The sequence below is a fragment of the Schistocerca gregaria genome, chromosome 10 (assembly GCF_023897955.1).
Source record: "Schistocerca gregaria isolate iqSchGreg1 chromosome 10, iqSchGreg1.2, whole genome shotgun sequence".
In the NCBI taxonomy this organism is placed as follows: Eukaryota; Metazoa; Arthropoda; class Insecta; order Orthoptera; family Acrididae; genus Schistocerca; species Schistocerca gregaria.
Genome location: NC_064929.1, coordinates 30806298 through 30819390, shown reverse-complemented (window position 1 = coordinate 30819390; position 13093 = coordinate 30806298).

Sequence of the window (13093 nt, the reverse complement as noted above, 5' to 3'; positions counted from 1 at the left end):
TGGCAGACCAGTAGTAGTTTCAGATGCACATCTGGTGGCATTCTGTAATCTGTGGACTATCAGAGTGTTGATGAAACACAGAAAACGCATCGGGATTGAATACAACAGTCACCATGCGCACTTTCCTCCATGACAGTAATGTCTCAAACAGTCTACGGTTTGATCGTTCCCTGGAAGACCAGTAGTAGTTTAAGATGCACATCTGGTGGCATTCTGTAATCTGTGGACTATCAGAGTGTTGATGAAACACAGAAATTGCATCGGAATTGAATACAACAGTCACCATGAGCACTTTCCTCTATAAGAGTAATGTCTCAAACAGTCTACGCTTTGATCGTTCCCTGGAAGACCAGTAGTAGTTTCCGATGCACATCTGGTGACATTCTGCAATCTGTGGACTATCAGAGTGTTGATGAAACACAGAAAATGCATCGGGACTGAATACAACTGTCACCATGCGCACTTTCCTCCATGACAGTAATGTCTCAAACAGTCTACGCTTTGAACGTTCCCTGGAAGACCAGTAGTAGTTTAAGATGCACATCTGGTGGCATTCTGTAATCTGTGGACTATCAGGGTGTTGATGAAACACAGAAATTGCATCGGAATTGTATACAACAGTCACCATGCGCACTTTCCTCTATGGGAGTAATGTCTTAAACAGTCTACGCTTTGATCGTTGCCTGGAAGACCAGTAGTAGTTTCCGATGCACATCTGGTGGCATTCTCTAATCTGTGGACTATCAGAGTTTTGATGAAACACAGAAATTCCATCGGGATTGAATACAACAGTCACCATGCGCACTTTCCTCTATGGGAGTAATGTCTGAAACAGTCTACGATTTAATCGTTCCCTGGAAGACCAGTAGTAGTTTCCGATGCACATCCGGTGGCATTCTGTAATCTGTGGACTATCAGAGTGTTGATGAAACACAGAAATTGCATCGCGATTGAATACAACACTCACCATGCGCACATTCATCCACTGGAGGTATGTCTCGAACAGTCTACGCTTTGATCGTTTCCTGGAAGACAAGTAGTAGTTTGCGATGCACATCTGGTGGCATTCTGTAATCTGTGGACTATCAGAGTGTTGATGAAACACAGAAATTGCATCGGGATTGAATACAACAGTCACCATCCGCACTTTCCTATATGGGAGTAATGTCTGAAACAGTCTACGATTTGATCGTTCCCTTGCAGACCAGTAGTAATTTCCGATGCACATCTGGTGGCATTCTGTAATCTGTGGACTATCAGAGTGTTGATGAAACACAGAAAATGCATCGGGATTGAATACAACAGTCACCATGCGCACTTTCCTCGATGGGAGTAATGTCTTAAACAGTCTACGCTTTGATCGTTGCCTGGAAGACCAGTAGTAGTTTCCGATGCACATCTGGTGGCATTCTCTAATCTGTGGACTATCAGAGTTTTGATGAAACACAGAAATTGCATCGGAATTGAATACAACAGTCACCATGCGCACTTTCCTCTATGGGAGTAATGTCTCAAACAGTCTACGCTTTGATCGTTCCCTGGAAGACCAGTAGTAGTTTCCGATGCACATCTGGTGGCATTCTGTAATCTGTGGACTATCAGAGTGTTGATGAATCACATAAATTGCATCGGGATTGAATACAACAGTCACCATGCGCACATTCCTCCACGGGAGGTATGTCTCGAACAGTGTACGCTTTGATCGTTCCCTGGAAGACCAGTAGTAGTTTGCGATGCACATCTGGTGGCATTCTGTAATCTGTGGACTATCAGAGTGTTGATGAAACACAGAAATTGCCTCGGGATTGAATACAACAGTCACCGTGCGCACTTTCCTCCATGGGAGTAATGTCTCAAACAGTCTACGCTTTGATCGTTCCCTGGAAGACCAGTAGTAGTTTCCGATGCATATCTGGTGGCATTCTGTAATCTGTGGACCATCAGAGTGTTGATGAAACACACAAAATGCATCGGGATTGAATACAACAGTCACCATGCGCACTTTCCTCCATGACAGTAATGTCTCAAACAGTCTATGCTTTGTTCGTTCCCTGGAAGACCAGTAGTAGTTTAAGATGCAGATCTGCTGGCATTCTGTAATCTGTGGACAATCAGAGTGTTGATGAAACACAGAAATTGCATCGGAATTGAATACAACAGTCACCATGCGCACTTTCCTCTATGGGAGTAATGTCTCAAACAGTCTACGCTTTGATCGTTCCCTGGAAGACCAGTAGTAGTTTCCGATGCACATAACGTCTCATTCTGTAATCTGTGGACCTTCAAAGTTTTGATGAAACACAGAAATTGCATCGGGATTGAATACAACAGTTACCATGCCTACTTTCCTCCATTGGAGTAATTCTCAAACAATCTACGGTATGACCGTTCCCAGGAAGACCAGTAGTAGTTTCCGATGCACATCTGGAGACAATCTGTAATCTGTGGACCTTCAAAGTGTTGATGAAACACAGAAATTGCCTCGGGATTGAATACAACAGTCAGCATGCGCACATTCATCCACGGGAGGTATGTCTCGAACAGTCTACGCTTTGATCGTTCCCTGGAAGACAAGTAGTAGTTTGCGATGCACATCTGGTGGCACTCTGTAATCCGTGGACTATCAGAGTGTTGATGAAACACAGAAATTGCATCGGGATTGAATACAACAGTCACCATAAGCACTTTCCTCCATGGGAGTAATGTCTGAAACAGTCTACGATTTGATCGTTCCCTTGAAGACAAGTAGTAATTTCCGATGCAAATCTGGTGGCATTCTGTAATCTGTGGACTATCAGAGTGTTGATGAAACACAGAAAATGCATCGGGATTGAATACAACAGTCACCATGCGCACTTTCCTCGATGGGAGTAATTCTCAAACAATCTACGGTTTGATCGTTCCCAGGAAGACCAGTAGTAGTTTCCGATGCACATCTGGAGACAATCTGTAATCTGTGGACCTTCAAAGTGTTGATGAAACACAGAAATCGCCTCGGGATTGAATACAACAGTCAGCATGCGCACATTCATCCACGGGAGGTATGTCTTGAACAGTCTACGCTTTGATCGTTCCCTGGAAGACAAGTAGTAGTTTGCGATGCACATCTGGTTGCATTCTGTAATCTGTGGACTATCAGAGTGTTGATGAAACACATAAATTGCATCGGGATTGAATACAACATTCACCATGCGCACATTCCTCCACAGGAGGTATGTCTCGAACAGTCTACGCTTTGATCGTTCCCTGGAAGACCAGTAGTAGTTTGCGATGCAAATCTAGTGGCATTCTGTAATCTGTTTACTATCAGAGTGTTGATGAAACACAGAAAATGCATCGGGATTAAATACAACAGTCACCATGCGCACTTTCCTCCATGGGATTAATGTCTCAAACAGTCTACGCTTTGATCGTTCCCTGGCAGACCAGTAGTAGTTTCCGATGCACATCTGGTAGCATTCTGTAATCTGTGGACTATCAGAGTGTTGATGAAACACAGAAAATGCATCGGGATTGAATACAACAGTCACCATGCGCACTTTCCTCGATGGGAGTAATGTCTTAAACAGTCTACGCTTTGATCGTTGCCTGGAAGACCAGTAGTAGTTTCCGATGCACATCTGGTGGCATTCTCTAATCTGTGGACTATCAGAGTTTTGATGAAACACAGAAATTGCATCGGAATTGAATACGACAGTCACCATGCGCACTTTCCTCTATGGGAGTAATGTCTCAAACAGTCTACGCTTTGATCGTTCCCTGGAAGACCAGTAGTAGTTTCCGATGCACATCTGGTGGCATTCTGTAATCTGTGGACTATCAGAGTGTCGATGAATCACATAAATTGCATCGGGATTGAATACAACAGTCACCAAGCGCACATTCCTCCACGGGAGGTATGTCTCGAACAGTGTACGCTTTGATCGTTCCCTGGAAGACCAGTAGTAGTTTGCGATGCACATCTGGTGGCATTCAGTAATCTGTGGACTATCAGAGTGTTGATGAAACACAGAAATTGCATCGGGATTGAATACAACAGTCACCGAGCGCACTTTCCTCCATGGGAGTAATGTCTCAAACAGTCTACGCTTTGATCGTTCCCTGGAAGACCAGTAGTAGTTTCCGATGCACATCTGGTGGCATTCTGTAATCTGTGGACTATCAGAGTGTTGATGAAACACAGAAAATGCATCGGGATTGAATACAACAGTCACCATGCGCACTTTCCTCCATGACAGTAATGTCTCAAACAGTCTACGCTTTGTTCGTTCCCTGGAAGACCAGTAGTAGTTTAAGATGCACATCTGGTGGCATTCTGTAATCTGTGGACTATCAGATTGTTGATGAAACACAGAAATTGCATCGGAATTGAATACAACAGTCACCATGCGCACTTTCCTCTATGGGAGTAATGTCTCAAACAGTCTACGCTTTGATCGTTCCCTGGAAGACCAGTAGTAGTTTCCGATGCACATCTGGTGGCATTCTGTAATCTGTGGACTATCAGAGTGTTGATGAATCACATAAATTGCATCGGGATTGAATACAACAGTCACCATGCGCACATTCCTCCATGGGAGGTATGTCTCGAACAGTGTACGCTTTGATCGTTCCCTGGAAGACCAGTAGTAGTTTGCGATGCACATCTGGTGGCATTCGGTAATCTGTGGACTATCAGAGTGTTGATGAAACACAGAAATTGCATCGGGATTGAATACAACTGTCACCGTGCGCACTTTCCTCCATGGGAGTAATGTCTCAAACAGTCTACGCTTTGATCGTTCCCTGGAAGACCAGTAGTAGTTTCCGATGCACATCTGGTGGCATTCTGTAATCTGTGGACTATCAGAGTGTTGATGAAACACAGAAAATGCATCGGGATTGAATACAACAGTCACCATGCATACTTTCCTCCATGACAGTAATGTCTCAAACAGTCTACGCTTTGTTCGTTCCCTGGAAGACCAGTAGTAGTTTAAGATGCACATCTGGTGGCATTCTGTAATCTGTGGACTATCAGAGTGTTGATGAAACACAGAAATTGCATCGGAATTGAATACAACAGTCACCATGCGCACTTTCCTCTATGGGAGTAATGTCTCAAACAGTCTACGCTTTGATCGTTCCCTGGAAGACCAGTAGTAGTTTCCGATGCACATAACGTCTCATTCTGTAATCTGTGGACCTTCAAAGTTTTGATGAAACACAGAAATTGCATCGGGATTGAATACAACAGTTACAATGCCTACTTTCCTCCATGGGAGTAATTCTCAAACAATCTACGGTTTGACCGTTCCCATAAAGGCCAGTAGTAGTTTCCGATGCACATCTGGAGACAATCTGTAATCTGTGGACCTTCAAAGTGTTGATGAAACGCAGAAATTGCCTCGGGATTGAATACAACAGTCAGCATGCGCACATTCATCCACGGGAGGTATGTCTCGAACAGTCTACGCTTTGATCGTTCCCTGGAAGACAAGTAGTAGTTTGTGATGCTCATCCGGTGGCATTCTGTAATCTGTGGACTATCAGAGTGTTGATGAAACACAGAAATTGCATCGGGATTGAATACAACAGTCACCATAAGCACTTTCCTTCATGGGAGTAATGTCTGAAACAGTCTACGATTTGATCGTTCCCTTGAAGACAAGTAGTAATTTCCGATGCAAATCTGGTGGCATTCTGTAATCTGTGGACTATCAGAGTGTTGATGAAACACAGAAAATGCATCGGGATTGAATACAACAGTCACCATGCGCACTTTCCTCGATGGGAGTAATTCTCAAACAATCTACGGTTTGATCGTTCCCAGGAAGACCAGTAGTAGTTTCCGATGCACATCTGGAGACAATCTGTAATCTGTGGACCTTCAAAGTGTTGATGAAACACAGAAATCGCCTCGGGATTGAATACAACAGTCAGCATGCGCACATTCATCCACGGGAGGTATGTCTCGAACAGTCTACGCTTTGATCGTTCCCTGGAAGACAAGTAGTAGTTTGCGATGCACATCTGGTTGCATTCTGTAATCTGTGGACTATCAGAGTGTTGATGAAACACATAAATTGCATCGGGATTGAATACAACATTCACCATGCGCACATTCCTCCACAGGAGGTATGTCTCGAACAGTCTACGCTTTGATCGTTCCCTGGAAGACCAGTAGTAGTTTGCGATGCAAATCTAGTGGCATTCTGTAATCTGTTTACTATCAGAGTGTTGATGAAACACAGAAAATGCATCGGGATTAAATACAAGAGTCACCATGCGCACTTTCCTCCATGGGATTAATGTCTCAAACAGTCTACGCTTTGATCGTTCCCTGGCAGACCAGTAGTAGTTTCCGATGCACATCTGGTAGCATTCTGTAATCTGTGGACTATCAGAGTGTTGATGAAACACAGAAAATGCATCGGGATTGAATACAACAGTCACCATGCGCACTTTCCTCGATGGGAGTAATGTCTTAAACAGTCTACGCTTTGATCGTTGCCTGGAAGACCAGTAGTAGTTTCCGATGCACATCTGGTGGCATTCTCTAATCTGTGGACTATCAGAGTTTTGATGAAACACAGAAATTGCATCGGAATTGAATACAACAGTCACCATGCGCACTTTCCTCTATGGGAGTAATGTCTCAAACAGTCTACGCTTTGATCGTTCCCTGGAAGACCAGTAGTAGTTTCCGATGCACATCTGGTGGCATTCTGTAATCTGTGGACTATCAGAGTGTTGATGAATCACATAAATTGCATCGGGATTGAATACAACAGTCACCATGCGCACATTCCTCCACGGGAGTTATGTCTCGAACAGTGTACGCTTTGATCGTTCCCTGGAAGACCAGTAGTAGTTTGCGATGCACATCTGGTGGCATTCAGTAATCTGTGGACTATCAGAGTGTTGATGAAACACAGAAATTGCATCGGGATTGAATACAACAGTCACCGAGCGCACTTTCCTCCATGGGAGTAATGTCTCAAACAGTCTACGCTTTGATCGTTCCCTGGAAGACCAGTAGTAGTTTCCGATGCACATCTGGTGGCATTCTGTAATCTGTGGACTATCAGAGTGTTGATGAAACACAGAAAATGCATCGGGATTGAATACAACAGTCACCATGTGCACTTTCCTCCATGACAGTAATGTCTCAAACAGTCTACGCTTTGTTCGTTCCCTGGAAGACCAGTAGTAGTTTAAGATGCACATCTGGTGGCATTCTGTAATCTGTGGACTATCAGAGTGTTGATGAAACACAGAAATTGCATCGGAATTGAATACAACAGTCACCATGCGCACTTTCCACTATGGGAGTAATGTCTCAAACAGTCTACGCTTTGATCGTTCCCTGGAAGACCAGTAGTAGTTTCCGATGCACATAACGTCTCATTCTGTAATCTGTGGACCTTCAAAGTTTTGATGAAACACAGAAATTGCATCGGGATTGAATACAACAGTTACCATGCCTACTTTCCTCCGTGGGAGTAATTCTCAAACAATCTACGGTTTGACCGTTCCTAGGAAGACCAGTAGTAGTTTCCGATGCACATCTGGAGACAATCTGTAATCTGTGGACCTTCAAAGTGTTGATGAAACACAGAAATTGCCTCGGGATTGAATACAACAGTCAGCATGCGCACATTCATCCACGGGAGGTATGTCTCGAACAGTCTACGCTTTGATCGTTCCCTGGAAGACAAGTAGTAGTTTGCGATGCACATCTGGTGGCATTCTGTAATCTGTGGACTATCAGAGTGTTGATGAAACACAGAAATTGCATCGGGATTAAATACAACAGTCACCATAAGCACTTTCCTCCATGGGAGTAATGTCTGAAACAGTCTACGATTTGATCGTTCCCTTGAAGACAAGTAGTAATTTCCGATGCAAATCTGGTGGCATTCTGTAATCTGTGGACTATCAGAGTGTTGATGAAACACAGAAATTGCATCGGGATTGAATACAACAGTCACCATGGGCACTTTCCTCCATGACAGTAATGTCTCAAACAGTCTTCGGTTTGATCGTTCCCTGGAAGACCAGTTGTAGTTTAAGATGCACATCTGGTGGCATTCTGTAATCTGTGGACTATCAGAGTGTTGATGAAACACAGAAAATGCATCGGGATTGAATACAACAGTCACCATGCGCACTTTCCTCCATGACAGTAATGTCTCAAACAGTCTACGCTTTGTTCGTTCCCTGGAAGACCAGTAGTAGTTTAAGATGCACATCTGGTTGCATTCTGTAATCTGTGGACTATCAGAGTGTTGATGAAACACATAAATTGCATCGGGATTGAATACAACAGTCACCATGCGCACATTCCTCCACAGGAGGTATGTCTAGAACAGTCTACGCTTTGATCGTTCCCTGGAAGACCAGTAGTAGTTTGCGATGCAAATCTAGTGGCATTCTGTAATCTGTTTACTATCAGAGTGTTGATGAAACACAGAAATTGCATCGGGATTGAATACAACAGTCACCATGCGCACATTCCTCCATTGGAGTAATGTCTCAAACAGTCTACGCTTTGATCGTCCCTGGCAGACCAGTAGTAGTTTCAGATGCACATCTGGTGGCATTCTGTAATCTGTGGACTATCAGAGTGTTGATGAAACACAGAAAACGCATCGGGATTGAATACAACAGTCACCATGCGCACTTTCCTCCATGACAGTAATGTCTCAAACAGTCTACGGTTTGATCGTTCCCTGGAAGACCAGTAGTAGTTTAAGATGCACATCTGGTGGCATTCTGTAATCTGTGGACTATCAGAGTGTTGATGAAACACAGAAATTGCATCGGAATTGAATACAACAGTCACCATGAGCACTTTCCTCTATAAGAGTAATGTCTCAAACAGTCTACGCTTTGATCGTTCCCTGGAAGACCAGTAGTAGTTTCCGATGCACATCTGGTGACATTCTGCAATCTGTGGACTATCAGAGTGTTGATGAAACACAGAAAATGCATCGGGATTGAATACAACTGTCACCATGCGCACTTTCCTCCATGACAGTAATGTCTCAAACAGTCTACGCTTTGAACGTTCCCTGGAAGACCAGTAGTAGTTTAAGATGCACATCTGGTGGCATTCTGTAATCTGTGGACTATCAGGGTGTTGATGAAACACAGAAATTGCATCGGAATTGTATACAACAGTCACCATGCGCACTTTCCTCTATGGGAGTAATGTCTTAAACAGTCTACGCTTTGATCGTTGCCTGGAAGTCCAGTAGTAGTTTCCGATGCACATCTGGTGGCATTCTCTAATCTGTGGACTATCAGAGTTTTGATGAAACACAGAAATTCCATCGGGATTGAATACAACAGTCACCATGCGCACTTTCCTCTATGGGAGTAATGTCTGAAACAGTCTACGATTTAATCGTTCCCTGGAAGACCAGTAGTAGTTTCCGATGCACATCCGGTGGCATTCTGTAATCTGTGGACTATCAGAGTGTTGATGAAACACAGAAATTGCATCGCGATTGAATACAACACTCACCATGCGCACATTCATCCACTGGAGGTATGTCTCGAACAGTCTACGCTTTGATCGTTTCCTGGAAGACAAGTAGTAGTTTGCGATGCACATCTGGTGGCATTCTGTAATCTGTGGACTATCAGAGTGTTGATGAAACACAGAAATTGCATCGGGATTGAATACAACAGTCACCATCCGCACTTTCCTATATGGGAGTAATGTCTGAAACAGTCTACGATTTGATCGTTCCCTTGCAGACCAGTAGTAATTTCCGATGCACATCTGGTGGCATTCTGTAATCTGTGGACTATCAGAGTGTTGATGAAACACAGAAAATGCATCGGGATTGAATACAACAGTCACCATGCGCACTTTCCTCGATGGGAGTAATGTCTTAAACAGTCTACGCTTTGATCGTTGCCTGGAAGACCAGTAGTAGTTTCCGATGCACATCTGGTGGCATTCTCTAATCTGTGGACTATCAGAGTTTTGATGAAACACAGAAATTGCATCGGAATTGAATACAACAGTCACCATGCGCACTTTCCTCTATGGGAGTAATGTCTCAAACAGTCTACGCTTTGATCGTTCCCTGGAAGACCAGTAGTAGTTTCCGATGCACATCTGGTGGCATTCTGTAATCTGTGGACTATCAGAGTGTTGATGAATCACATAAATTGCATCGGGATTGAATACAACAGTCACCATGCGCACATTCCTCCACGGGAGGTATGTCTCGAACAGTGTACGCTTTGATCGTTCCCTGGAAGACCAGTAGTAGTTTGCGATGCACATCTGGTGGCATTCTGTAATCTGTGGACTATCAGAGTGTTGATGAAACACAGAAATTGCCTTGGGATTGAATACAACAGTCACCGTGCGCACTTTCCTCCATGGGAGTAATGTCTCAAACAGTCTACGCTTTGATCGTTCCCTGGAAGACCAGTAGTAGTTTCCGATGCATATCTGGTGGCATTCTGTAATCTGTGGACCATCAGAGTGTTGATGAAACACAGAAAATGCATCGGGATTGAATACAACAGTCACCATGCGCACTTTCCTCCATGACAGTAATGTCTCAAACAGTCTATGCTTTGTTCGTTCCCTGGAAGACCAGTAGTAGTTTAAGATGCAGATCTGCTGGCATTCTGTAATCTGTGGACAATCAGAGTGTTGATGAAACACAGAAATTGCATCGGAATTGAATACAACAGTCACCATGCGCACTTTCCTCTATGGGAGTAATGTCTCAAACAGTCTACGCTTTGATCGTTCCCTGGAAGACCAGTAGTAGTTTCCGATGCACATAACGTCTCATTCTGTAATCTGTGGACCTTCAAAGTTTTGATGAAACACAGAAATTGCATCGGGATTGAATACAACAGTTACCATGCCTACTTTCCTCCATTGGAGTAATTCTCAAACAATCTACGGTATGACCGTTCCCAGGAAGACCAGTAGTAGTTTCCGATGCACATCTGGAGACAATCTGTAATCTGTGGACCTTCAAAGTGTTGATGAAACACAGAAATTGCCTCGGGATTGAATACAACAGTCAGCATGCGCACATTCATCCACGGGAGGTATGTCTCGAACAGTCTACGCTTTGATCGTTCCCTGGAAGACAAGTAGTAGTTTGCGATGCACATCTGGTGGCACTCTGTAATCCGTGGACTATCAGAGTGTTGATGAAACACAGAAATTGCATCGGGATTGAATACAACAGTCACCATAAGCACTTTCCTCCATGGGAGTAATGTCTGAAACAGTCTACGATTTGATCGTTCCCTTGAAGACAAGTAGTAATTTCCGATGCAAATCTGGTGGCATTCTGTAATCTGTGGACTATCAGAGTGTTGATGAAACACAGAAAATGCATCGGGATTGAATACAACAGTCACCATGCGCACTTTCCTCGATGGGAGTAATTCTCAAACAATCTACGGTTTGATCGTTCCCAGGAAGACCAGTAGTAGTTTCCGATGCACATCTGGTTGCATTCTGTAATCTGTGGACTATCAGAGTGTTGATGAAACACATAAATTGCATCGGGATTGAATACAACATTCACCATGCGCACATTCCTCCACAGGAGGTATGTCTCGAACAGTCTACGCTTTGATCGTTCCCTGGAAGACCAGTAGTAGTTTGCGATGCAAATCTAGTGGCATTCTGTAATCTGTTTACTATCAGAGTGTTGATGAAACACAGAAAATGCATCGGGATTAAATACAACAGTCACCATGCGCACTTTCCTCCATGGGATTAATGTCTCAAACAGTCTACGCTTTGATCGTTCCCTGGCAGACCAGTAGTAGTTTCCGATGCACATCTGGTAGCATTCTGTAATCTGTGGACTATCAGAGTGTTGATGAAACACAGAAAATGCATCGGGATTGAATACAACAGTCACCATGCGCACTTTCCTCGATGGGAGTAATGTCTTAAACAGTCTACGCTTTGATCGTAGCCTGGAAGACCAGTAGTAGTTTCCGATGCACATCTGGTGGCATTCTCTAATCTGTGGACTATCAGAGTTTTGATGAAACACAGAAATTGCATCGGAATTGAATACAACAGTCACCATGCGCACTTTCCTCTATGGGAGTAATGTCTCAAACAGTCTACGCTTTGATCGTTCCCTGGAAGACCAGTAGTAGTTTCCGATGCACATCTGGTGGCATTCTGTAATCTGTGGACTATCAGAGTGTCGATGAATCACATAAATTGCATCGGGATTGAATACAACAGTCACCAAGCGCACATTCCTCCACGGGAGGTATGTCTCGAACAGTGTACGCTTTGATCGTTCCCTGGAAGACCAGTAGTAGTTTGCGATGCACATCTGGTGGCATTCAGTAATCTGTGGACTATCAGAGTGTTGATGAAACACAGAAATTGCATCGGGATTGAATACAACAGTCACCGAGCGCACTTTCCTCCATGGGAGTAATGTCTCAAACAGTCTACGCTTTGATCGTTCCCTGGAAGACCAGTAGTAGTTTCCGATGCACATCTGGTGGCATTCTGTAATCTGTGGACTATCAGAGTGTTGATGAAACACAGAAAATGCATCGGGATTGAATACAACAGTCACCATGCGCACTTTCCTCCATGACAGTAATGTCTCAAACAGTCTACGCTTTGTTCGTTCCCTGGAAGACCAGTAGTAGTTTAAGATGCACATCTGGTGGCATTCTGTAATCTGTGGACTATCAGATTGTTGATGAAACACAGAAATTGCATCGGAATTGAATACAACAGTCACCATGCGCACTTTCCTCTATGGGAGTAATGTCTCAAACAGTCTACGCTTTGATCGTTCCCTGGAAGACCAGTAGTAGTTTCCGATGCACATCTGGTGGCATTCTGTAATCTGTGGACTATCAGAGTGTTGATGAATCACATAAATTGCATCGGGATTGAATACAACAGTCACCATGCGCACATTCCTCCATGGGAGGTATGTCTCGAACAGTGTACGCTTTGATCGTTCCCTGGAAGACCAGTAGTAGTTTGCGATGCACATCTGGTGGCATTCTGTAATCTGTGGACCTTCTAAGTGTTGATGAAACACAGAAATTGCCTCGGGATTGAATACAA